The sequence below is a fragment of the Moschus berezovskii genome, chromosome 22 (assembly GCF_049115385.1).
Source record: "Moschus berezovskii isolate FMDL1 chromosome 22, NW_MosBer_1.0, whole genome shotgun sequence".
In the NCBI taxonomy this organism is placed as follows: domain Eukaryota; kingdom Metazoa; phylum Chordata; class Mammalia; order Artiodactyla; family Moschidae; genus Moschus; species Moschus berezovskii.
In genome coordinates this window covers 12365915-12391138 of record NC_142481.1, presented here as the reverse complement: position 1 = coordinate 12391138, position 25224 = coordinate 12365915, and the positions used below count along the sequence as shown (strand labels likewise).

Sequence of the window (25224 nt, the reverse complement as noted above, 5' to 3'; positions counted from 1 at the left end):
CCCTGCTGGCCCCCTTCCCCTTCTGTCTGTATTTCTAGTCCCTGAACTCTGCCGAGTCCTCTGCCTTCCAGAGGAGTGAGTTTCCACCTACACACACACACACACACATCTACACACAGCTCTACACACACATGCCCACATACACAGACCTACACACACACACCCCTACACACACATACATAGCTACACACAGACACCTACATACACACACATGCACACACACACAGCTACACACAGACACCTACATATACACATGTCTATACACACACACACACCCTTACCTGGAAAACACAACCTTGGGGTGTCCTAGTCCATCCCTGGGACTCTCCAGGCAAGAACACTGGAGTGGGTTGCCATTGCCTTCTCCAGGGACAGAGACCCAGAACCGGGTGTCAGAAGGACCTGCAGTTCTCAGGTGAGAAGGAAAGGTTTCCTGTGTGTCCTGGGCAGAGAGGAACCTGGTGCGGCGGCTGGGCTGACTGGGCTCCCTGGTCCTCGGGTCAAGTTCCAGGAGGCTCTCCCTCTCCCTGTCTGTTGCCTGAGCCTTGGTTCAGAAACTACTCAGGTCCTCCTTGCCATTACAGGGCCTCCTCTGTCACCCTGGCTGATTTTCCTGTGGTCACTGTGATCTTTCCCAGGGGTGGTTGCAGGCAGGGATGGGAGCTGGCATGGGTGCCCATAGGCCCCTAGAAGGTTGGGCAGCGTAGTGTGGGCACACAGGAGGGGCTCTGAGGATCTGTTAGAGGAGGGGTCCCCTGGGGTCTAATGATCCTAGGTGGAGCTGATGGAATAATAATAGATATAAGTGCACAGTGATTGTAACCCGCTTGAATTATCCCCAGACCACCCCCACTGCTCCACAATTGTCTTCCATGAAACCGGTCCCTGGTGCCCTTAAGGTGGAGACCGCTGTTTAGAGGGAGGGATGGAAATGAAGCTCCTTCACTACCTCCTTAGGCAAAGCAAAGTTCACCTGTTAATTTCCTTGTGTTGTCTATACTGCCCAATGTTGTCCCCTGGAGGTCATGAGCAGAGCTGGGGACAATGTAACAGGCTGCACGGAGGTGCAGGCACCAAAGGGTGTGATCTGGCTCTGCGCCCTGGGCAGAGGTGGGTGCTGACCTCCAGACTGAGGGGCTATCATCTGGGGTCCAGGTCACTGTGGGTCCCCAGGCTTCCTGACTCCATCCCAGCACAGGGTGAGCCCAGGGAGAGGATGGGCATTATCCAGTGTCAGGAGAACCATCCATCCAGGTGGACGTGTGCTCAGGAGGAGCTCTCAGTCCCTGAGGCTTCAAAGGAAGGGTCGGTGGGGGGGTCTCTGGGGCTTTGGGGAGATGATGGCTGCCTGTGGGCTGGACCCCAGAAGGCACTGTTCTTGCCCCTCTCACAGCACTGCGGCTGCCCTCAAGTCATCTGTGTCCCCATCAGTGGTCTGTTCTTGGCCTCCCCACGGTGCCAGGACCTGGGGCAGCTCCACCTGGAGACTCCGTCACGCAGGCTCCCCTGTCAGGGGATGGGAGACCCCCACGGGACCCCAGCTCCTCTGAGATGGAGAAACTGCAGAAGCTGGGTTTCCCTCTTCCACCCTGCTCTGGAATTTCCCCAATTTTCCCCAGATGCCTGGGGAGGCTGAGATGTCTCCAGGGACCAGACCCAGGTGTCCCCACACATCAGGGGCCTTGTGATGAGGAGCTGCTCCCCGATTCCCGTGAGTTCACGCTGGGGCTCCCCCCTCCCCAGGGTGAATCCCTTGGGATGGAGGATCGGGAGTCTGAGCCACGTCACGTCTCCGTGAGAAGGGGAAGGACTCGGACTGCTGGCTCTGACCCTCCAGGGAGACTACAAGATTCTCCCGAGTAGAGATGGGAGCGGGTGTGGTTATGTGGGAATGAGCAGAGGTCTGACTCCTCACAGTTAAGAGGCCCCTGTCCTCCTTGCTGACTCCAGGAGGAATAAGGTCCTGTCCTGGAGCAGCTGTTGGCACTTGCAGGTCTCCTCCCACTCTGATGCCATGGCCCCTGTGTCCATAAGGGATATTCTCTGACCCCTCAGTATCACACTGGGTGGGGGGTGGGGGGGTCTGGCTTCTGTTATGTACATTCCCTTATCTATTTAAAGATTATTTATTGAGCATGTGTGACATGTCAGCTCTGGGTTGCGTTCTGGACTCCAGAGAATAGGACAGACTCGGGTCCTGGATGAACACACTTGACTTGTGATGGGGAGGCGGACACTCAGAGAAAGTCCTGGAATTAATGAGCTAATTATAATGGAGGGAAGGGCCATGAAGGGAAAGGTCTTGTGCATCCAGAGTCTGTAATGGGGGCTCAGCTGGACTGGGGTCATGGAAGGCACCCCTGGGAGCAGATGGCTAATAGATTTGGACAGTCAGGTGGACATTAAGGTAGGTTTTGGCAGATAAGGAAGGGGAGGGAGGGTGCCCTTGGCAACACAATGGTTGGCACTTGCCTACACGAGCAAAAACAGGAAGGAGGTTATCCTGGCTGAAGCTTTGAACTTGCGACTGAACTTGGAGGTTCGATGGATGAGCAGAGGTGTTATATGTGTGTCTGTCCCCAGTGTAGACAGGAGAAGGCCTGTGGTCTGGGTTGGTACATGGGTGTTGCGGCCCGCTTAGTGTCTGCTTTAGCTGGTACCGTTCTGCCTAGAGGGTCAGAATGGATCTGAGCGAAGTGGTTAGCATTGTGAGGCGGTCAGTTATGCCCACTGACCCCAGCGAGAGAGGGGAGCGATGAGGGTGCCCCTACACACCTATGGCTCAGCTGTGTGGAGCTGCAGCTGTCTCTCCTGGTGACTCTGGAGAAACATGCCTCAGGGGCGGGTGTCATAGCCATAGTGGGCGTCATTCTTCTGAGGTTGAATGAAGGGGGTCTTGGTGTCCAGGGACCCAGAGCCAAGGTCCTGGTGAAGGGAGGTGTTGGATGGGGCTGAGTGGGTTCACACGGTCAGAGTGTGAAAGATGTGTGGAGGGACAGATCCTCGTCTCCTCTTGACTGGAGCCCTGTCTGTGTTCGGGAGAGAAAACGGGGCAGAGAGGGCAAGCACAGCAGGACACAGAGGACCTGGGTGACTGCTCAGCTGTGGGATGTGAGAGGAAGTCTGTCCCCATGAAAGACAGGGGAGGCCCCTGGCACCCAGGTGACCTTATACTGGGTACTTGAGTGTTTTGAATGACCATTAGGGATGCTGGATGGATTAGACCTGAGTGCCTGGGAAGTATAAGGCTGGGTTTGAGGTGTCAGAGTTACCCCTGTCAATGGGACCTTTATGGGGAAGAGGAAGTTGAGAGTGACTGTGGGAGTCCTAGTTCCTTCTCTTCCCTGGGGTTCACAGGCAGATGGAGGCACCCTCAGGTGATGGATTGTACCCTTCAGGCCCCAGTTGTCCTTCAGCAGGACTCTTGCTCTGTTGGAAGCATGGAGAGATGGCTCTGACACCAGGCTTGGGGCTCAGATAGGAGGAGCTGGGAGGGTAGCCCAGGCGTTCTGCTCAGCCTTGCTCCCTGGGGAAGGGGCCGCATCTTGAGTTTGGGGGACAATAGAATGTGCACAGGAGCCCTCCAGGCTAGGTAACCGCTGTCTCCTAGGTCAGGCACTGGGGGTCAGGACTAAATCATGAAACATTTTCTCCAAGTTGAAGACAAGACAGTTATCTGGCTCTCAGAGGCGGGGAGATACTCTGCGAGGATAGTTAGTTCCCAACCTCCTTGAGGACACCCTCCATGTGTAGGAATCATTTGCCTGGAAGCTGTCATGGGTGTAGCTGTAACTAATACACAGAGAGAAGAAAGTGCTCCAGACTGATAAACTAGAGCAAACTGGGTTATCCCTGAACACATTCTACTGTGTTCATTGTTCTCATAGAATAGAAATGGGCAAGATATCCAGGTGCCCCTTCTCACTGAGCCCTTCTTGCTGAAGCCCGGGACTGAGCACAGCAGAGATACTGTCCATGGTTCTGAACACTGGCTCCCTACTGACTTGGGAGTTGTGGTCTTTGAGTCACACCTCTTTTCATTCTGAAAAATCGAGCATTGCTAGAAAAGAAGAGGCTTCCCTGGTGGCTCAGACAGTAAAGAATCTGCTTGCAATGCGGAAGACGTGGGCTTGATGAATCTCTGAAGAAGGGAATGGTTACCCACGGCAGTATTCTTGCCTGGAGAATCCCACGGACAGATGTGCCTGGTGTGTTACAGTCCATGGGGTCGCACAGAGTTGGACATGACTGAACAACTTTCACTTCACAGAAAAGAACAGGTGGAGAGAACAGCAGGGAGTGTGGACTGGCCTCTATCTCCATGGCTCAGGGCCAGTGACGGTACTGGGGACATCATGGCAGGACTTGACCCCACATCAGAATGACAAAGTTCAAGATGCCCAGAGAAGATTGCAGTGTGGGAAGATGATGACCATGGCCCTGAGAGGAAGGTAGACAGAACAAAGGCTCCTGAGGGATGAGCACAGCCTCATGATAAAAACCCAAGAATGTGCCCCGTGATTAAGGAAACCTACAGATGAAATTCCAATCATGTGACCGGGAGATTATTTTGGGTATATGGGAGATATGGTGGGGGTGACTGGGAGATTATGGTGGGGAGTGTATGTGGCTGAGCCCAATACATTCACAACGTTCCTTATAAACGTAAGAGGAAGGCAGGAGAGGCAGAGCCAGAGGAACTGGGATGATGGAAGCAGAGCATGGGGAGCTTCAAGATGCTCCACTGCTGGCTTTGAGGCTGGAGGAAGGGGCCACGAACCCAGGAAAGCAGGCCACCTCTCACGGCTTGGAAAGGCGAGGAAATGAACTGTCTGTAGAATCCAGAAAGAACAGGGACATATTGACACCTTGATTTGGCTAGATTTGTGCCACTGAATTCGTGGTCATTTGTTACAGAACAATAAGGAACACCAAGAAGTGTCACCTTGACTCATCCAAGACTGTGTGCCTGGGGGATAAGGAGTAATTTAGACCTAAATCATGATCGGAAGCTTTGCAGGTGGTTTTTCTTACCTCTCCTCTCCTCTCGGCACAAATGACACTTTGGCAGAGCATGCTTGTCAACTGTGGGCTCTGCCTTAGGGCACACACCAGCTATATTTGTGTGCGTGTGGGCTCCTGATCTGAGCGGACCTACATGAGAACAGCACCTATCACAGGGACCTCAGGGAGAGACTGAGAACTGCCAGCTCGGGTGTGTGGTGGGGGCTGCAGGTGAGATCCGGGTGGGAAAGGCCCTTGGGACACTTTGAGGAGGAGACAGGTGGGCCCTTCGATGTGGCAGCCAGGTTGAGTTTTAGGCAGAGCCTTGCAACTCCACCCTGAGGCTTGTGTGTGTGTGTGTGTGTGTGTGTGTGTGGTGGGAGAGACTCACAATCCGCACTGTAGAGCAAAGTGAAAACCAGCGGGAAGTGGATAGAGGGCACCAGAAACTTCTGGGAGGGCCTTGCTCAGAGCCTGGCTTCTGGGTCCCTCTTAGTTGGGTGACTCTGATTGCTCCTCTGTGTCCCCCCAGAGGGAACGATTTTCTCAGGGCTTAGGCCCTTGGGGACACAACAGAAACCCATGGAGAGAGTAGGCATTCTGGATCTTGGATCTGGGGACACACAAATGTTCCTGTCCCATCACTGACTCAGTGGACATGATTTGGAGCAAACTCCGGGAGATATTGAGGGACAGGGAAGCCTGGCATGCTGCAGTCCATGTGGTCCCAAGGAGTTGGACATGACTTAGCTATTGAACAACAAAAATTCATTTGAGGTAGCCACCAGTTGGGGCCAGCAGGGCCTGATGAGGAGGATCAGAAGGCTCAAGGACCAAGAGGCTGCAAAGGGGCCTTACCCATAATATTTGTCTCACCCATGAGTTGTTCTTCCTTCCTGACTTGTGTTCTAGAGACTCTCAAAGGATCTCATATTCTGTGCTCCAGAGACTCTGTCACAAGCAATCAAACACCGAGAGGTGTCCATGACTCCAGGGCAGTGTGAGGACTGCCGATTGCCCACGTGGATGGGCAGGGGTCTTGTGACCCTCCTTTCCTGTTAGTATGGTCCCCACCCCCACCATCCTCACATTCTACCCTGTGCTTTCTCCCAGGGAACAGATGGGGAGGTCAGGTAACTTAAAAGTTAATACTTTCCCTGTGGGACCCAGGAGAGAATGGAGCAGAGAGTCAGGTGAATTACTGGCTGGACAAGACCCGAGGGCAGTATATTTTGCAAAGCAAGGGGAAGGTGAAAGTGAAAGTCGCTCAGTCGTGTCCAACTCCCTGGGACCCCATGGACTACAGTCCATGGAATTCTCCAGGCCAGAATACTGGAGTGGGTAGCCTTTCTGTTCCAAGGGATCTTCCCAACCATGGGATCGAACCCAGGTCTCCTGCACTGCAGGTGGATTCTTAACCAGCTGAGCCTCAAGGGGGAAGTGCTCTTGATTCAAATCTTGGGTGGTCACAGTGGGTCACAGGCCCGGTCACTTGCCCTGTTGAAACCTCTGCCCACTGTGGGAGTCGCAGCCTGAAATTCTGTTCCATCCAGGGTTCAGGGCAGCCTGTCAGGGTCTCCAGGAATCCAGGAGGACCCTGAGCCTGGGCCCAGGTTCCCAAATAGCCTCAGGTCTCAGAGCTGGTTCTCTGCTTCAGGCTCCACCTCTTGACCTCACTCGGGTCTTGGGTCTCAGGTAAGCTCTTTCCCACAGTCCGTAAGGAGATGTGTCTGGAGGAACTAAGGACCCACATCTGCTTTGTGGTTGATACGACAGTAAACGTCTGTGTCAGGGTGTAGTAATTCCTGCAAAAGAAAACCGATGCCTCGGAGGTCATGTAACCGTCTCAGATGTTGTACCGGGGACCTCCCAGCCCCGTGTCCCCCAGGGTTGCTCTGTGAGGGGCCTGTTTGTATCAGAGGTTTTTGGTCCAGACCTATCTCCTCTTCATCCCATTTTCCATCTTTCCTCCTATTTCTTGAACCTCCAAACACAGCCAGGCATAAAGGGGGCATTTCCTCGGCCCCTTGGGCTTATGAGACCAGAACTTGGATCCCCACACTCACCTGGTAGATGGGAACTGGTGGCTTGGCATAAGGTAGGGAGGCCTGGGGCATGGGAGAGGGTGGGCATCAGCGGAGAGGGATAGTCATTTTTCCCAAGCATCCATCTCCAAGACTGAGCCCCCATCCCAAATCCCATCTGAGCTGTGTATCCCACCCTTGTTAGCCTGGCGCCCCTGACTGATGATCCAGGGCCCACCTGGTTCCTTCTGGACTCCAAGGTTCTCTTGAGTCCAGGTGACCAGGGCAGCCTCAGGATAAGGTGGTGGGTGGTCATGTCCCTGAAACGCATCCAGGTCCTGGCATGGTGGGAATTGCTGTGTCTTAACAACTGTTAAGAGCTTTCCTGTTGGCTCAGAGGTAAAGAATCTGCCTGCAGTGTGGGAGAACCAGGTTCATTCCCTGGGTCAGGAAGATCCCCTGAAGAAGGCAATGACATCCCACTCCAGTATTCTTGCCTGGAAAATTTCATGGACAGAAGAGCCTGGAGGGCTACAGTCCATTGGGTTGCACAGAGTTGGAGACGTCTGAATGACTTTCACTTTCAACTACCCTCGAGTGAAGGGTGTCTCACAGTGCTTCAGGGTTGGACAGACCCCCTGCCCTGAGCCTGTGAAGCTGGGACCCTGGGGAGGAGAGACAAGGAAGGGATGTACTTACCTGAGAGACAGAGCTGCCAGAGGGACCACATCCTGGGAGCAGAGTCAGGAGTTAGAACTGGGAGTGTGAGGAAGCTTAGCCATTTCCTAGGAGAGGCTGAAAGTCCACCTTCCAGAGAACCATGGGAGAAAGATCCCCACCAAGGGAGAGAGACACTCTGGCAATTTCCAGTGAGTGTGAGGGAGCCTCCCAGGATTCTAACCCTTAGGACGAGCAGACTAGCTGTCGGGGTCCCCTGTGCTGAAGCCCCAGAGAAAGGGCCTGAGACCCTGGGGGTGGCAGGCAGGAACAGACATGGCAGGGCCTGACCGGGGCTCCCCGCTGTCCTGGGCTGAACAGACACTCACCTGAGGTGGACGCTGGGGGCCAGTTCCCTCTCTTGTGCTGCAGGCAACCGGGGTTAGGAAAAAAAAAAAGGCTTATTTGTGAGGAGTGTAGACGGAGGTCAAGGCTTTGGTGTCAGAACATGGGACAGGAGGATCCCCACGACAGAGCAGAGGCTAGACACCTCCTTTCTCCACCAAGGCTGCTTAGGAGGGGACGGCCCAGCACGGAAGCTGAGGAAAGTCCTTAAGAAGCTGTATCTGCCCTGAGGGCAGAACCATAGGCTAATAGGGTTCAGGAGAAAGTGGCCAGCGATGCCCCAAGGCACTTGCAAAGGCATCCATCCGTCCAAAGGCTTTGTCTGAGTGGATTCATCACACTTATGGAGAAAGCGGGGCCAGTGCATGGGGAGGAAAGGGGAAGCCAGTGACTCTGGGATCTCACTGAGTGCAGTGTTGCTGCTGTGGCCACCTGCCCTCATCCAGGAGCTGCTGAAATGCAACAGTGGCCTTGTCCTCTGTCTCCATCTACCTGGACCTTCAGTGTAAAGACAGCCCACCACCCGTTGGCTTGGCACGATGTTCTGTCCCATGTTCAGGGGCTGTTGTTAACGCATTTGCCACGTGGGGGCATTTGACTCCATGTGACTGTTAAGACTTCCACTCTCTGGCCAAGTGTGGACTTGACGAGGATGCCCATCAGATCCTGGCCCTGTGACTGCCCCTCATAGAGTAGCTGGATTTAAATACAGAGGAAGAGATACCTTTTTCTGAGTACTTACTACCTGCCAGCCTACATATAGGGAACTAGGACAGCACTCAGGTGGCGGAGGGGTCTTAATTGTGTTAACTGATAGAGGAGGCTTCCCTGGTGGCTCAGAGGTAAAGAATCCGCCCGCCAATGCAGGAGATGTAGGTTCGATCCCTGGGTCAGGAAGATTCCCTGGGGAATCTTCAAATGGCAAATTACTCCAGTATTCTTGCCTGGGAAACTCCATGGACAGAGGAGTCCATGGAGTGGCAAAAGAGATGGACTAAATAACAAAATAAATGAGGACGGTGTTAAGGAAGCTGCCACAGGTCAATGCCTTGTGAGGGAGGAACTGAAGGATGAAAGAGAATATCCACGGGCAAGTGGGGAGGCCCTGGAGATCCAGGCCAAACATTGGAGGATGGGGTGTCTTTCCTCTAGGACTAGAGTCAACCTGGGGGCAGGAGCAGAATCTGGGAATGCCACTGTACCTGTGAAGGAAAATGAAACATCCCAGGACAGCCAGAAGTGTCACCACAAGCAGGACCCCAATCACGATGCCAATAATGGCCCCCACACCGAGGGCTCAGTTGTTTTCTTGCCCTGAAAGCAGAAGAGAAAGAGAGAGGGGAAATGGGGTCCGAGTTCACTGGAGGGAATATCCAGAGGAGTCTTACAGGGAGGGGGCCTGGTGAGGAGGAGGGAAATGCTCGAGTCTGTGTGTGGTTGTGTTTTGTTACCACAGGTCCACCTGACTCTCCCACTACACCAGGTTGCATCATTTTTCTCTTTATCAAGTTTGAAACCTTGGACTTGCTCTAACTCTCCATCCTCTCACTGTAGCTAGTTCCATGTCCTGTTCACTTGCCTTTGAAGGACTCTCTTCATCTCACATTAAGCCCCCTCCCTCTGTTTTTTTCTTTCCATGACTATTGTTGGTGGTAGAGGGCAGGTCCTCTCCAGTCTACTAACACTGATTAGTAGTAATAATATTAGCCAACTGTTTCCAGGTCCTCCTGTGCGACTGGCACAGTGGGAAATTCACACCCATCTGTTAGGATCTTTCCATCCCCATGAGGGAGGGGTTGTCATCCCCGCTGTACATACATAGATCTGAGACACATAGTAGTTCAATAAATCAATGGAAGCATAGAACTAGTAGTGGGTGAAACAAAATGTAATCAAGTTGTTTGACTTTGCAGTCAAAAACCACAATGTTGAAAACCAAAATATCACCAGTTAAAATGTTTCTTGCATGCTGACTCTATGTAGCAATCCAGGGAAGGATTTTAATCTCATCAGCTTCCTGGTGTACAGCCTCAGAACAGCCCTAAAATCCAGTTGTCCTTCTTCAGTTTTACAGATGAGGAAACAGGCACAAGATCCAGTGTGCTGCCCACAGTCAGACAGCTCTCACAAACAATAACCAGACTATGACGAGACTGGCTAAGTCTTGAGTAATTAATTAAACACACGGTTCTACAGGCTCTGAAAGGAGACTACACCCTCACTATTTGCATTCCTTACACACCCACTTCCAGTGAAATTACAAGGGAAGATGTAGGGGTGTTGAGGGTCACTTATCGAGTGCTCAGCTGGGGAGTTGGGGTCTCATCTGCAGACTCTGGCTGGGGGAAGACTCTACACTGATGGGATCCTGAATCCTCTGTCCTGACACTGTTGATTGTGTGGGGGCAGCATCACCTTCTCTGTGAGCCGTAAACTCTGCTCATTGATTCACTGAACATTGGATGCATGTCCCCATGTCACTTGATCTGGTTGCACCTGGATTGGAATGTTCATGGAATTTCTAAGAGGTAGGGATTCACTATCGAAGAGCATGAACTTCGCCTGTGGTTCCAGATCATTTGGATTGATGTGTATGTCCACGGAATTCTCCAGGTAAGAATACTGGAGTGGGTTTCCATTTCCTCCTCCAGAGCATCTTCCCAACCCAGGGATTGAACCTGCATCTCTTAGTTTCCGGGATTAGCATTGGCAGACAGGTTCTTTGGTTCTTTACCACTAGCCCCACCCTTGAAGCCCTTAGAGAGGGAAGAGGGTACATCAAATGTGACGACAAGTCCAGTTCCTCGGTTGATGCCATCTGAGTGCACCTTGGGATGAGCCTTCTTTCTCAGGGTCCAAAACTAGCCTCCTTTCTGTTGTGGTCTTCTACTGCTAACGTGCTTGTCTGAGACTGACCCAGGTAGCTACATAATCAGTGTCCATGTCTAAAGCACTGGAGTCCTTAGTGTGAGGGGATGGCTGTCTCCATATTGGGGAGGTCTAAGGAGAACCTGCTTCTCGAGAAAGATGTGTTCTTCCTCGTTATTAAATTATTTAAATAGGTTGAAGAAAATTTGGAGATGAAGTATAAGAACCAAAAACAATAGCTTAGAAGAGTGATTCCTCAGCACATTTGAGCAAATAGAAGAAAACGTCAGTGAACGTGAAGACAGGAAATAAAAAGAAATTATTCAGACTGGGGAGTAAAAAGGGGGAAAAAATGAGGATTAGTGACTCCAGGCAAAGTATTATGCCGAACTCCATCAAGTGGACAAACATATTCAGTATGGCAGTTTTTGAAGTAGAAGAGAGAGACAAGAGCAATGAAAAAAATGTTAAAAATTAATGGCTTAAAACTTCCCAAGCTAGATGACAGATTACATATCAAGGGTTGTTTAGGAACTTCAAAAAAGGATCTTTCAAGATACAGATGTTGTGACACAATTTAGTCAAATCACTGAAAGCCCGAGGGAAAGAGGGAATGATTAAAGCAGCAAGAGAGAAGTGACTTATCATGTACAATGGATCTTCAACAAGGTTGAAAAGCAAATTTCGCATCAGAGACCAGGGGCAGAGAGACTGGGATGACTGAATTAAGTCCTAAACGGAAGATTTCAACCAGGAAAGCAATGTACAGAAAAAGTCTTCTTCAAAGAAGCTCAAATTAGGACTTTCCTAGATAAACAATAGTCAAGGGAGTTTATTCCTTGGAGACGTTCCTCATATGAAACATAAAGGGAATCCTTTAAGATGACTGTTCAAACATTGGACAGTAACTCAAAGCCATAGGAATATATAAAGAACAGTGGTCAGCAGGAGAACAAGATGGTGGACGTGGAGTACATCTCTCTCCACAGATGCATCAGGAATACTTCAGAGACAGAAGTGCATGCAGAACACCAGCTGAGAGTGGAGAGGAGTACCTGACCAGCGGAAAAGAATATATAGAACCATGGGAAACATGGTAGGATGAAGGAACTAGGAGGAAACACAGGAGTGTTAGCAGGACTGGACCTGGCCTTGGTGAGTGGGGGAACTGAACCAGGGGTCTGATCCCTAACCAGGCCACTGTCTGAGTCAGAGGAGAAACATTTAAGGCTGAGAGGGAAACAACTAATCTGGGGCAGCTCCAGCCAAAAGACACAGCCTGGCTGAATGGATACAAAAACAAGACCCATATATATGCTGTCCACCAGAAACCCACTTCAGACCTAAAGACACATGAAGACTGAAAGTGAGAGGATGGAAAAATATATTACATGCAAATGGGAAGCAAAAGAAAGCTGGAGTATCAATCCTTATACCAGACATTCCATCCAAATGCAGAAGAATACACCTTCTTCTCAAGCGCACATGAAACATTCTCCAGAATAGACCACATCTTGGGTCACAAAGCAAACCTCAGTGAACTTAAGAAAACTGAAACTGTATCAAGCATCTTCTCCGACCACAATGCCATGAGACTAGAAATCAATGACAAGAAAAAAGCTATAAGAAACACAAGCACATGGAGATTAAACGATACATTTCTAAATAACCAACAGGTTACTGAAGAAATCAAAAGGGAAATCAGAAAACTTCTAGAAACAAATGACAATGAAGACACGACAACTCAAAACCTATGGGGTGCAGCTAAAGCAGTTCTAAGAGGAAGGTTTATAGCAATATAGTCCTACTTCAAGAAACAAGAAAAACATGGAATAGACAACCTAAATTCACACATAATACACCTGGAAAAACAAGAACAATAAAACCCCAAAATTAGTAGAAGGAAATAAATCATCAAGATCCGAGCAGAAATAAATGAAAAAGAAATGAAAGAAACAATCAGTTCAGTTCAGTTGCTCAGTCGTGTCCGACTCTCTGCGACCCCATGAATCAAAGCACTCCAGGCCTCCCTGTCCATCACCAACTCCTGGAGTTCACTCAAACTCATGTCCATAGAATTAGTGATGCCATCCAGCCATCTCATTCTCTGTCGTCCCCTTCTCCTCCTGCCCCCAATCTTTCCCAGCATCAGAGTCTTTTCCAGTGAGTCAACTCGTCGCATGAGGTGGCCAAAGTATTGCAGTTTCAGCTTTAGCATCAGTCCCTCCAATGAACACCCAGGATTGATCTCCTTTAAAATGGACTGGTTGGATCTCCTTGCAGTCCAAGGGACTCTCAAGAGTCTTCTCCAGCACCACAGTTCAAAAGCATCAATTCTTCGGCGAACAGCTTTCTTCACAGTCCAACTCTCACATCCATACATGACCACGGGAAAAACCATAGCCTTGACTAGATGGACCTTTGTTGGCAAAGTAATGTCTCTGCTTTTTAATATACTCTCTAGGTTGGTCATAACTTTCCTTCCAAGGAGTAAGCGTCTTTTAATTTCATGGCTGCAATCAGCATCTGCAGTGATTTTGGAGCCCCAAAAAATAAAGTCTGATACTGTCTCCACTGTTTTTCCATCTATTTCCCATGAAGTGATGGGACCAGATGCTATGATCTTTGTTTTCTGAATGTTGAGCTTCAAGCCAACCTTTTCACTCTCCTCTTTCACTTTCATCAGGAGGCTTTTGAGTTCCTCTTCACTTTCTGCCATAAGGGAGGTGTCATCTGCATATCTGAGGTTATTGATATTTCTCCCAGCAATCTTGATTCCAGCTTGTGCTTCTTCCAGCCCATCGTTCCTTATGATGTACTCCGCATATAAGTTAAATAAGCAGGGTGACAATATACAGCCTTGACGTACTCCTTTTCCTATTTGGAACCAGTCTGTTGTTCCATGGACAGTTCTGACTGTTGCTTCCTGACCTGCATACAGGTTTCTCAAGAGTAAAGAGTAATAAAACTAAAAGCTGGTTCTTTGAGAAGATAAACAAAATTGACAAACCTTTAAGCAGACTCATCAAGAAAAAAGAGAGAAGAATCAAATCAACAAAATTAGAAATGAAAAAGGAGAGGCTACAACAGACAGTGCAGAAATACAAGGATTATAAGAGACTACTGTGAAAGCTATATGGCAATAAAATGGATAATCTGGAAGAAATGGACAGATTCTTAGAAAAATTCAATCTTCCAAGACTGAACCAGGAAGAAATAGAAATTACAAACAACCCAATTACAAGCACTGAAATTGAAGCTGTGATCAAAAATCTCCCAAAAACAAAAGCCCAGGACCAAATGACTTCACATGAGAATTCTATCAAACATTTAGAGAAGAGCTAATGCCTATCCTTCTAAAACTCTTTCAAAAAACTGCAGAGGAAGGAACACTTCCAAACTCATTCTATGAGGCCACCGTCACCTTGATACCAAAACCAGACAAAGACAGCGCACAAAAAAGAAAAGTATAGGCCAACATCACTGACGAACATAGATGCTAAATCCTCAACAAGATTTTAGCAAACAGAATTCAGCAACACATCAAAAAGTTCATAAAACATGATCTAGTTGGGTTTATTCCAGGGATGCAAGGAGTCTTCAATATACGCAAATCAATCAATGTGATACATCATATTAACAAATTGAAAGATAAAACCATATGATCATCTCAATAGATGCAGAAAAAGCCTTTGACAAAATTCAGCACCCATTTATGATGACAACTCTTCAGAAAACGGGCGTAGAAGGAACCTACCTCAACATAGTAAAGGCCATATATGAGAAGCCTACAGCAAATATTATTCTCAATGGTGAAAAACTGAAAGCAAGCCCCCTAAGATCAGAAACAAGACAAGGGTGTCCACTTTCACCACTATTATTCAACATAGTTCTGGAAGTCCTAGCTACAGCAATCAGAGAAGGAAAAGAAATAAAAGGAATCCAGATGGGAAAAGAAAAAGTAAAGCTCTCATTGTTTGCAGATGACACGATACTGTACATAGCAAACCCTAAAGATAGTATCAAAAAATTACTAGAGCTAATCAGTGAATTTAGCAGCTTCAGGATAAAAAATCAATACACAGAAATCACTTTCATTTCTATATACTAATGATGAAAACTCAGAAAGAGAAATTAAAGAATCAATCCCATTCACCATTGCAACAAAAAGAATTAAATATCTAGGAATAAACTTACCTAAGGAGACAAAAGAACGGTACACAGAAAAGTATAAGACACTAATGAAAGAAATCATAGAGGACATAAACAGATGGAGAGATATTCCATGTTCCTGGGTAGGCAGAATCAATATTGTGAAAACGACGATACTACTAAACACAATCTACAGATTCCATGTGATCCTTATCAAATTACCAATGAAATTTTTTACAGAATTAGAACAAAAAATTTCACAATTCATATGGAAACACAAAAGACCCTGAATAGCCAAATCAGCCTTGAGAAAGAAGAATGGAGCTGGAGGAATCAACCGTCCTGACTTCAGATTATACTACAAAGCTACAGTCATCAAGACAGTATGGTACTGGCACCAAAAAAACATAATTTTTTTTGGTGCCAGTACCATACATAGAAAGAAACATAGACCAATGAAACAAGACAGAAAGCCCCAAAATAAACCCAGGCACCTGTGGGTACCCTTTTCTTTTGACAAAGAAAGCAATAATATACAATGGGGCAAAGACAGCCTCTTCAATAAATGGTGCTGGGAAAACTGGACAGCTACAGGTAAAAGAATGAAATTAAAATAAATCCTAACACTGTACACAAAGATATACTCAAAATGGATTAAAGACTTTAATATAAGACCAGAAACTATAAGACTCTTAGAGGAGAACATAGGCAGAACACTTGATGACATAAACCAAAGCAAGATCCTCTATGACCCACCTCCTAGAGTCATGGAAATAAAAACAAAAGTAAACAAATGGGGCCTGATTAAACTTAAAAGCTTTTGCACAGCAAAGGAAACTATAAGCAAGGTGAAAATACAACTCTCAGAATGGGAGAAAATAATAGCAAATTAAATAACTGACAAAGGGTTAATTTCCAAAATATACAAGCAGCTCATACAACTCAATACCAGAAAAAAAAAACAACCCAATCAAAAAGTAGGAAAAAGACCTAAACAGACACTTCTCCAAAGAAGACATAAAGATGGCTAACAAACAAATGAAAAGATGCTCAACATCGCTCATTATTAGAGAAATGCAAATCAAAACTACAACGAGATATCACTTCACACCAGTCAGAATGGCCATCATCAAAAAGCCTACAAACAATAAATGTTGGAGAGGGTGTGGAGAAAAGGAAATGCTCTTGTACTGTTGGTGGGAATGTAAATTGATACAGCCACTGTGCAAGACGGTATGGTGATTCCTTTAAAGACCAGGAGTAGAACCACCATATGACCCAGCAATCCCACTGCCAGGCACATACCCTGAGGAAACCAAAACTGAAAAAGACACACGTAACCCACTGTTCACTGCAGCACTATTTACAAGAGCTAGAGCATGGAAGCAACCTAGATGTCTATCGACTGATGAATGGATAAAGAAATTGTGGTACATAGACACAATGGAATATTACTCAGCCATAAAAAGGAACACCTTTGAGTCAGTTCTAATGAGGTGGATGAACCTAGAACCTATTATCCAGAGTGAAGTGAGTCAGAAAAAGAAAGATAAATATTCTATTCTAATGCATATATATGGAATTTAGAAAAATGGTACTGAAGAATTTACTTACAAGGCAGCAATGGAGAAACAGACTTAGAGAATAGACTTACGGACATGGGGAGAGGGGAGGAGAGGGTGAGATGCACGGAAAGAGTAACATGGAAACTTACCTTACCATCTGTAAAATAGATAGCTAATGGGAATTTGCTGTATGGCTCAGGAAACTCAAACAGTGGCTGTGTATGAACCTAGAGAGGATGGGGAGGGAGGTTCAAAAGGCAGGGGTAAATGTATACCTATGGCTGATTCATGCTGAGGTTTGACAGAAAACAACAAAATTCTGTAATGCAATTATCCTTCCATAAAAAATTAATTAAGGAAAAAAGAACAGTGCTAAAAGTGACACAAGGTAGCTACCTTATTTAAGCCAATATCATTGTCTTTCTTGTAATCGCTTGTTTTTCTGTCTCATTTCAAAGGTATTTCATGAAACAATATTTATAAATCTATATAATGGACACACATTGTATGAGGATGGCTGAAATTTACGACAATAAGTGTATAAAATTGGGGGAACGGAGATGTATAGGAGCACCTTGTTTGTAATATACGTCACAGAATCTAGTTGGTATTTCAACTCGATAGATATATGTTTAAGATATTAATTGTAATTTTCAAGTTAGCCACTAAGGAAAGAGCTGAAATACATTGGAAAGGGAAACAACAGAATCAAAATGACACTTAAGAAAGGAAATCACCTAAATACCAAAGAGGAAGTAGTAGAGGAATTAATGAATAAAGCATGTAGGACATACACCAAGTAGCGAGATGGCAGAAGCTCTTTCCTATCAGGAAGTCCTTGACTCATGGATGGCCTCAACCTTCAAACTAAAGGCAGAGGTTGACAGAATGGATTAAAATTATGACCCATCTCTATACTCTCTTCAAGGGACTCATACAAAGACATAGAAGGTTGAAGTAAGACTGGAAAAAGATGTTCTATGCAAATAGTAATAAAAAGAGAACAGTGGTGGCTGTATGAGCGGCTGATATAATAATCTCTAAATCAAAAAAGCCTACAAGAGACAAAGTAAGACCTTACATACCAAGAAGTTTCCGTTCACCAAGGGAATCTGACAATTATAAGCATCATGCACCTAACAACACCAGAGTTGTAAATCAGAAGTGGACAGCATCGAGGGGAGAAATAGCTCTGTCGCAACAGTGACACTGCAACACCCCACCTTCAGTAATGGACACAGCAGTCCAGAGAGTCAGTGAGAACTAGAGACCATGAAAGCACTGTAAACCTGAGACCTAACGACCAATAACAACACACAATCAGAGGAGTTCATGTTTCGCAAATTACAGTCCTCAAGGCCCCCAACTCTCACCACACTCGACACCGCCCATCCTGTTAGGAAATGGTGTCACTTCCACTGTAGAGACGATGGTGCAACGAAGAAAGACAAGTGGAGCGACCTGGAGTTGAATGTAAGCCTGTATCACAGCAGCGCCAACTCACACACTGACACTTACTGCCTGCAGACACGTCTGCTGTGGTTCCACTTTCATTGGAGCGCGAATTCACAAAGCTCTACAAAGTGCCTCGTGAACACCACTGCACACATAAGAAAAAGGAGATTCAGGCTTTGACTCACTGGGGCTTCCCAGGAGGCACTAGTGGTAAAGATCCCCCCTGCCAATCGGGAGACATAAGAGACACGGATTCAGTCCCTGGGTGGGGAAGATGCCCTGGAGGAGGACACGGCAACCCCTGCAGTGGAAGGTGGAGTCTTAACCCCTGGACCGATTCTAGTGCTGCTTCCAGCGGCCTCGCAACAAGGCTTCACAGCAGAGGGCCAGGAGAAATCAGGGGATGAGGAGGGCAGAGAGAGCACACGTTCCAATTGCTTGAAATGAAGAAAATGAGATTATAGGCTGATTCCTGGTGAAATTAATAAAAGAAGGTTATCCAGGTTAAAATGGCCTTCCCTGGTGGCTTATACGGGAAGAGCGCCTGCAGTGCAGTGGACAGGGGTTCGATCCTTGGGTCAGGACGATCCCTTGGAGTAGCGAATGGCAACCCACTCCAGGATTCTTGCCTGGGAAATCCCATGGACAGAGTATCCTAGTGAGCTATAGCCTGTGGTGTCCCAAAGAGTCGGACACCACTGAACGACTCACACAGGAGGCAATGATGGTTACTCACAGGTCACACTCAGCCTGAGGGGGTCACTTTTGCTGGAGTTGCCCCTGTTGGAGACCTCACACTGATAACCTCCAGCGTCCTTTCTGCTGATGGGGTCTATGATGAGGGTTCTATTGTCCGAGGACAGTGAGGGGGAGACTCTGGCCTTTGAGGAACCAGCGTACGGAGACCCCAGTCTCATCTGTGAGGCAGGTCAGGACCACGGGACCCTCATGTTCTGTGACTGCGGTGTTGCTGGCGTGGAGGGAGGGCCGTGCCACTGGGGCTGTGGAGAGACAGAGGGGTGACTGCTGAGAGTGGGTCAGGGGCCTGGGCCATGCTCCCTCTTGGAGATCTCAGCCGGCCCTGGGCCCCAGTGACCTCTGTAAAGGCGCCTGTAAGGAAGGCCCTGGGTCTTTGTTCAGGTGACAATGGGAAAGAGATGATCACACATCTCCTCTGACCCTCATATCACGCCAGGGGGACCCTTGCCTGGTTGCTGGGACAACACTCTAGTATTGGACCGCTCTGTGCTGTCAACCCTGGGAACCTTGGTTTTCCGACTGTGGTGCCATCCAGGCCAGGCAGGGAATGTAGGATCTGAGAGTACACGTTATGACTGGGGATACAGAGAACCTGGGCATGTTGCTGGGCCTCACATTGGCCAGCCGGGAGCACGGTGTGGCTGGATTTGAGGCTGTGTGGCAGGAGAAGTTGAGGTTCCCCTCTGGATGGTAACAGAAGTCTGAGGGGGAAGTGGTGGGGTGTTTGGACCATTTGGAGCAAAGAGCATAAAGCCACACGTGGTGCAATCAGAGGAAAGGGAAGTTCCTGGTCTGTATAGGGCCCCTGGGTCCTTCTGAGCTGGTCACATACTTGTCTGAAAAATTTGCAGTCATTACCCTTCACGCTCACTCATTGTGAGTCTGACGTTAATTTGTTTCTCGCATCATATTCTGGTGATCCTCAGCCACCAAGACAGAGCAGCCCACCCCCTCCCTGTCTTCATTCAAGGTGGACCTGCCTGGACTTGCCTGAAACAGGAAGTCATGTCCAGCCTGGGTGTCCAGGGGTGACGGGCCATGTACTCGGACCTGAGAGGGATGGGTGTGGATTGGCCTCTGGCAGCGTGCATTTGGGCGGGCAGCTCAGGTCACATAGGAACAGAGGCTACTCACAGAGGACATGCAGGGTGAACGGGTCACTGCGGCTGACACTCACTGGGTTCCGGGCTTCACACACATAAGGTCCTGTGTCATTCCTTGTCACGGTGACTACTGTGAGAGTCCTCTTGTCCTCGGACAGTTCCAGCCTGGTGCTGCTGGGGAGGCTCTGACTGTTGATCCACCAGGTGTAGGAGGTGTTCTGGGTCTCAGCTCCACATGTTAACACCACAGTGTCCTCATGCTCCCAGGGGTTGGAGTTGTTGCTGGTGATGACTGGGGTGGGTAGCACCGCTGTGCAGGTAACAGAGAGTAGACATCCCTGAGCCTCCCTCATGGCTCAGACAGTAAAGAATCTGCCTGCCAGTCAGCAGACCTGGGTTCAATCCGTGGGTCAGAAAGATCCGCTGGAGATGGGAATTGCTACCCAGTCAGTATTCTTGCCTGGAGAATTCCAAGGACAGTGGAGCCTCCTGGGCGATAGTCCATGGGGTAGCCAAGAGTGGGACATTGAGCGTCTAATACTTTCTTTTATATCTTTGCCTCCTCTAGAAACATCTTTACACAAAACTGGCATCCTTTGCCTGTCAGCCAAACAGAGACTTTAAAGAATAAGGCAGGCTTGTGTATGGCAGGACAAATGCATGGGGAGCTGAGCTCAGAGCGTGTGAGGCCACCTGCTCTGTGTCTGGGAGAAGCACAGGCTTCCTTGGGGGTTGACTGTGCAGCAGAGTTTAGTGGTGGCAGAACTGGGTGGGAATCGGAGACCACCGGGCGTCTCTCCCGGTTTCATCAACCAGCCTCATGAGAGCGTTCCCTGGGCTGCACCCTGGGGATGAGGAGCTGCCCGGAGCTCCTTCTCCTCTCTGTTCCTCCCTGGGGGTGCTGAGATTTCTCTGGAGTCTCCAAGTCCCCCAGGGCAGTTGACTAACAGCCTGGGGACCTTGTACCTGTGTGCTCTCTATGCTGAATCTCAGAAGCAGGATCAGGTTGCACCCCTTCGGGGATGTGGCTCTCAGGGCTGAGCCCTGGCTGGTGACCTGCTCGGGAGCCTAGGGATCTGGCACAGGCTTCCCAGTGTCACTGGAGGCAGGAGCCCTGGGACAGGGTCTGGGAGGGGCTTCCTGGGGCTGAGCTTCTCTGTGAGGATCCCTGGGGGCCCTCAGCCCAGGGTCTTCCCTGAGTCCTGCAGGGTCTTCCTCAGGGTCATGGTCACGGGGAGGGACCCAGGGGGCTGGACTGAGAGTGCTCTCCCTCTGCTGAGTCCCTCCATCAGACCGTCCTTCCCTCTACACAGTGTCTGCAGGGTCTGGTTTCCTGGAAAGCGTTTCTGACCCTTTGGAGTTTGTCTCCACAGTGTGTGTCCTGCACAGAACATTCAAACCCCAACATGAGAAGTAATGCAGAGGGGTTGAAGGCACCATCCAGGTCTGTCATAATAGAATTCACCCCCCAACTCCCCGAGGTTAGACAGGAAGTACTCACGGTATACGTTGAGGTGTCCAGTCTGTCTTTTTGTCTGTAAATCATAAGTAGTAACGAGCAGCGTGTAGGATCCTGTGTCTTCCTGGGTGACGTTCTGCATCAACAGGATTCCGTTGCGGTAAACTGTCTCCCGACCTCTGTGTGCAGGCCCTTTGGTAGTTATATTGCTGTCTATTCTGTATGATGCAATTAGCTGGCTGTTGTCTACCCTTTCTCCTCTGTACCAGGCATAGCCTAGAAGATTCTCTGGCACGTTGTGGGCAAGTAGAAGAACATCCATCCCTTCTGCAGCAACGGGGGGCACCGTTTTAATACTGAGCTGAGCAGCAGTGGGCAGGGTCCGAAAGTTTAAGAGTGAGACTAGGAGGGAAGAGAACGAAACCAGTTAATATTCTGACCAGTGTGGGGGAGGGGAAAATGGTGCCCTGGGTCCCAAGCAGGTCTCTTCATCCAATAGTCTTGGTGTGTGAGTGTGAGCGTGTATGAGTGTGTGTGTGTGAGTGTATGTGAGTGTGAGTGTATGTGTGTGTGTTTGTGTGTCCTACTGGTTCAAGGTCAGCAGCATGACCCCCATCACTTCAGCCCCTCTGGGCTCGTTTTTCCCTGTTTCCCCAGCTGTGCCCTGGCTCACTTCCTCGCTGCCCTCACACGCCTGCTTACACTCAGGGGCCTCTTGGGAGCTGCCCCTCCCCCGACCAGCTGCTCTGAAGGCCCTCTGTGTTCGCTTGCTGGCCCTTCCTCTCTCCGTTTCCTGCGTGACTCCTGTAGCACCTGCCAGCACATTCTAGATCTCTCTGCTTGTCTGTCTTCCTCCCCGCAGAGCGTGGGCTCCATGAGGGCAGGTGCTTGTCTGATCCTGGTTATAACCCAGGGCCAGGACCAGCCTCCAGATATTAATACCTGGGGATGAAGGAAGGAGTGTTCCCAGGAATTCCACAGCCTGGTATTAGTCAATTTCTAAGGGTGGCAGGTAAGGACAACGTTTGCTGTCCTGGTTATGTCTTTTTCTGTAGTGACACAATAAATTGTTATTATTGTCATCAGTTTTCAACAATTACTGCTCCATGAAGAATAACTCATAAAACCTACAGCAGTTGAGGTCTCCCCGCCCCTCACCAGCTCCAGTTCATGGAGCGTCCCCTGTGGCTGAGCCCCCCGCCCTCCCCTGCTCCCCTGTCCTCTGCCCTCGGGTCTGAACAGAAGCCCTCTGTCCCCTCAGAGCCCTGTCTCCCCCAGGGACCAGCCAGTCTCTTGTTCTCCAGTCTCGGCCCACTCCCTAAAATTGTCCCCTCTCACCTGCCAGGAGGAGCCTGTTCCAGGGAACATGCCTCCTGCTTGCAGGGCCTGACGGGGGCTGCATGGTGCCTGCTGTCTGCTGTGTCCCTCTGTCTGAGGATAACTTCCTCTCCAGAAACGCTCGCGAGCACTGCAGTGCTCCTGTGAGCTGTGCTGTCCTGCTGGCTCTGTGCTGGGCCTGCCCCCGGGGCAGGAGCACTTCTCTGGGTCACGTGGCCCGGGGGCGGGGTCTCTGCCCAGGCCCCGCCCTCTCCCTCCCCTCTCATCCTGCCCTCCCTGTTGGCCCCCCTCCCCCTTCCCCTTTTGTCTGTATTTCTAGTCCCTGAACTCTGCCGAGTCCTCTGCCTTTCAGAGCAGTGATTCTCTACCTACACACACACACCCCCCTACACACCTACACACACACTCCACACACCTATACACACACACCTACAAACACACATCTACACACAACCCTGCACACACACCCCTACACACACACACCCCTGCACACACACCCCTACACACACACACCCCTATACACACATACACACACATCCCTACATACATACTTGTGTGGACAAGCAGAAACCTGGGGTGTCCAGTTCTGGGGTCCCCAGTCCTCTGGACCAGAGGCATGCTCAGCCTCCCCCACAGCCCTCCCTCATCCCCTTCTGGCTTTTCCCTTCAGAGCACGAGCCTGGGGGTGGGGGTTGCATGGGGAACTCTTGTCACAGGAACGTCATCCCTATGGTGCGTGGCATCACCTGTGGAGCTTCATGAAGACTGCGAACCCCCAGGTGACACCTTAGAAATGCTGTTTTGGCAGATTTGCAGGTCACACACTTGCCCAGCCTGCCTGAGACCCCAGAACACCAGTTAGGCTGCACCACCCACCCCAGTGTTGGCCTCTGCTGTGTTTTGGTCTGGGATCTCAGCACAAAGCAAAGACCCAGGGGTTTCCAAATTTTGGTGGTAATTGTTCCTGTGAACAGAAACCCAGCTGGATGCCCAGGGTCTTCCTGTTGTTCTCAAATATCTGAGAAGATTGCATTGACTCCCTGCCTGAGGTCACACTGATTCTGGAGGAGAGAAAGGGGTCACATGAGAGATGACTGGAGAAGGGACCTGACCTCCACTTTCGAGTGTCACCAGCCTGGCATCTGTTTTCAGGGACAGAGACCCAGAACCGGGTGTCAGGAGGAGCTGCAGTTCTCAGGTGAGAGGGGAAAGGCTTCCTGTGTGTCCTGGGAAGAGAGGAACCTGGTGCGGAGGCTGGGCAGACGGTGGGCTCCTTGGTCCTCGGGTCAAGTTCCGGGAGGCTCTCCCTCTCCCTGTCTGTTGCCTGAGTCTTGGTTCAGAAACTACTCAGGTCCTCCTTGCCATTACAGGGCCTCCTCTGTTACCCTGGCTGATTTTCCTGTGGTCACTGTGATCTTTCCCAGGGGTGGTTGCAGGCAGGGATGGGAGCTGGCATGGGTGCCCATAGGCCCCTAGAAGGTTGGGCAGCGTAGTGTGGGCACACAGGAGGGGCTCTGAGGGTCTGTTAGAGGAGGAGTCCCCTGGGGTCTAAGGCCTGATGATCCGAGGTGGAGCTGATGGAATAGTAATAGGTATAAGTGCACAGTGATTGTAACGCGCTTGAATTATCCCCAGACCACCTCCACCGCTCCGCAGTTATTGTCCATGAAACTGGTCCCTGGTGCCCTTAAGGTGGAGACCGCTGCTTAGAGGGAGGGATGGAAATGAAGCTCCTTCTCTACCTCCTTATCCCAAGCAAAGTTCACCTGTTAATTTCCTGCCTGTTGTCTGTACTGCCCAATGTTGCTCCCTGGAGGACATGAGCAGAGCTGGGGACAATGTAACGGGTTGCACAGGGGTGAAACGCCAAAGGGTGTGAGCCGGCTCTGCGCCCTGTACAGAGGTGGGCGCTGACCTCCAGACTGAGGGGCTATCAGCCGGGGTCCGTGTCACTGTGGGTCCCCAGGCTTCCTGATCTCATCCCAGTGCAGGGTGAGCCCAGGCAGAGGATGGGTGTTACCCAATGTCAGGAGAACCATCCATCCAGGTGGACATGTGCTCAGGAGGAGCTCTCAGTCCCTGAGGCTTCAAAGGAAGGGCCGTGGGGGGGTCTCTGGGGCTTTGGGGAGATGGTGGCGGCCTGTGGGCTGGACCCCAGGAGGCCCCGTCCTTCTCTGCCTCACAGCACTGGGCCTGCACCCCAGATCTCTGTGACCCCATCGGGGGTCTGCTCTCAGCCTCCTCACAGTGCCAGGACCTGCGGCAGCTCCATCTGGAGACTCTGTCAGGGGAGGGGAGACCCCCTTGGGACCTCAACCCCTCTGAGATGGAGCAACTGCAGAAGCTGGGTTCTTCCGCTCCAGAAGTTCCCCTCCTTTCCTGGGACACCTTGGGGGGAAGGGCTGAGACGTCTCCAGGGACCAGACCCAGCTGTC

The 25224-nt window shown here is 49.8% G+C and overlaps 1 pseudogene across 1 annotated transcript; it reads right to left on the bottom strand.

Moving 5' to 3' along the window:
* Window positions 1-14: 14 nt before the first annotated feature.
* Window positions 15-22868, bottom strand: LOC148774346 (cell adhesion molecule CEACAM7-like; annotated as a pseudogene). The gene is made up of 9 exons (XR_016035833.1): window positions 22790-22868; window positions 21494-21853; window positions 20024-20302; window positions 9293-9404; window positions 8075-8111; window positions 7728-7759; window positions 7267-7366; window positions 7071-7112; window positions 15-6809 (listed from the first exon to the last, which is right to left on the bottom strand). The product of XR_016035833.1 is annotated as a cell adhesion molecule CEACAM7-like (transcript).
* Window positions 22869-25224: the final 2356 nt, after the last annotated feature.